The following is a 1,994-nucleotide window of genomic DNA, read 5'->3' as shown; positions in this document are numbered from 1 at the left end:
CGGGTCGAATAATTTACCCCCGTTTTGACCAGCTCATATCCGCGCCGACCTGCCCGTTTTCCACCTTAGGTGCAAACTGTTCTAGGGTGTTTATATATGTTTGTTTTCTGAGAATATTTCTGAGGTTGATGGAAAGTGAAAGTTCAACAAGAGTAGGTATGTAGTAGAGGAGGAGAGAATGGCCTCTACTGGCTGTTAAGTGGGACTGGAGTAATAACATACCTGATGGATTAATTGAGAGAGAGAGGGAGAGATTCACAGCAATATTAAAACATGATAGAAAGTAGTAGTGGAAAATTAAGTCTACCATCGTTTCATTGTGAGATCGTATATGAAAGAATTTGAGCGTAAAATCTTTAAGGTATTGCGCGAAGTTGCGTTAGACCATTTAAACCTCTTTAAATATGTTTTTAACAGAATTGATAAGAGATAAGATTAATATACTCTAAAAATAAGAAATATTACAACTATGTAGACTAATTGTCAATGAGGTTTCAGATCTTTAAATCCTGGTTCAAAATTCTTCGGAGACAAAAATAACTAGCCTTTACAAAAGTTTCGCTGGCAGAATTAGTCGATACATGTGTTTGTGGGAGGTAGGAAATATCCAATAGTGTATGCACAACTATTACGGAAAAGATGATAAATACTTACGCATATACAGACAGAAATGAGGAACATGCATCGCAATGAAAGTGAAGAAAGGCATATTGCCTAGTTTGAACATAAATACATGGGGAACATATAGTCTGAATGGTCAGGTTTTCAATTCTGGCATACATGTAGCCGAAAGAAGACGATCATATATTAGCAAGTATTTTCCCATTCCCAATGCTGACAACTATTATTGCAAATTTACTTTCCCAGGAAATTTTGAACGATGAGATTCTCATATTTTCTTGGAGAAAATTAAAAAGAATACTTACAAGATTCCAAGAAAAGAAGATGAAAGATTTCCGCTTTCCTCAGATTCAAGAAATCCTCGAGCAACAAAAAAAGCAGATTTCTTCTGCGAGTCCGGAACCAAAATGGGGTTCTTTTGGACTCAAATTACACAAATAGGTGTAAAAAAAAAAGTTACCATACTATATATAACGCCAGAAAATCTGGCGCTATACATTAACGGTGACTGCACCGTTAATGTATAGCGCCAGATTTTCTGGCGTTATATATAGTATGAAACTTTTTTTTTTTACACCTATTTGTGTAGTTTGAGTCCAAAAGAACCACTTAATTCTGCAATTTTCAAAAAAAATAATATACCCCCTTTTCGAGCTAGTATTAGTATTGCCATATATATTCACTTTGATAAATCGAAAAAATAAAAACAAATACTTTCACCCTCTTGGGACAATGTTGGAATTTTGTAGACCGTTCTTTCTCGTTAACATGCCAGACAATCTATATCTATATATTATTAAAAGGAGAGGAAAAAGCTCACTCCTTAAGCCAAGTGGCAACCTAGGAAAGTGCCACATGGCATAATTAGTTATTTAGTTTATAATTAGTTATTGGTTATTATTTTTGAATTTAAATATATATAAAAAACGAAAATAATAAAAAAAAACTACCATATAAATATATATATATATATATATATATATATATATATATATAAATTAATTGGTTACTTTATTTGGACTAATAAATATGGATATCTTATAACTAAATATAAAAAAACGAAAAATAAATATATATAAAAAAATAACTACCCTTCAAATTGGGTGGGAGTAGTTTCAAGTTGTAGCTTTTAAATTATTTTGAAATAAAAGGCAAAAAAAATCTATATATTATTAAAAGGAGAGGAAAAAGCCCTCTCCTTAAGCCAAGTGGCAGCCTAAAAAATGCCACATTGCATAATTTGTTACTAATTAGTTATTTAGTTTATAATTAGTTATTGGTTACTTATTATTGAATTGAAATACATATCAAAAAAGAAAATAATAAAATGCAATAAAAAACAACCATATATATATATATATATATATATATAT

The sequence above is a fragment of the Nicotiana attenuata genome, chromosome 3, assembly GCF_001879085.1.
Source record: "Nicotiana attenuata strain UT chromosome 3, NIATTr2, whole genome shotgun sequence".
Taxonomy (NCBI): domain Eukaryota; kingdom Viridiplantae; phylum Streptophyta; class Magnoliopsida; order Solanales; family Solanaceae; genus Nicotiana; species Nicotiana attenuata.
This window is presented reverse-complemented; position numbering follows the sequence as displayed.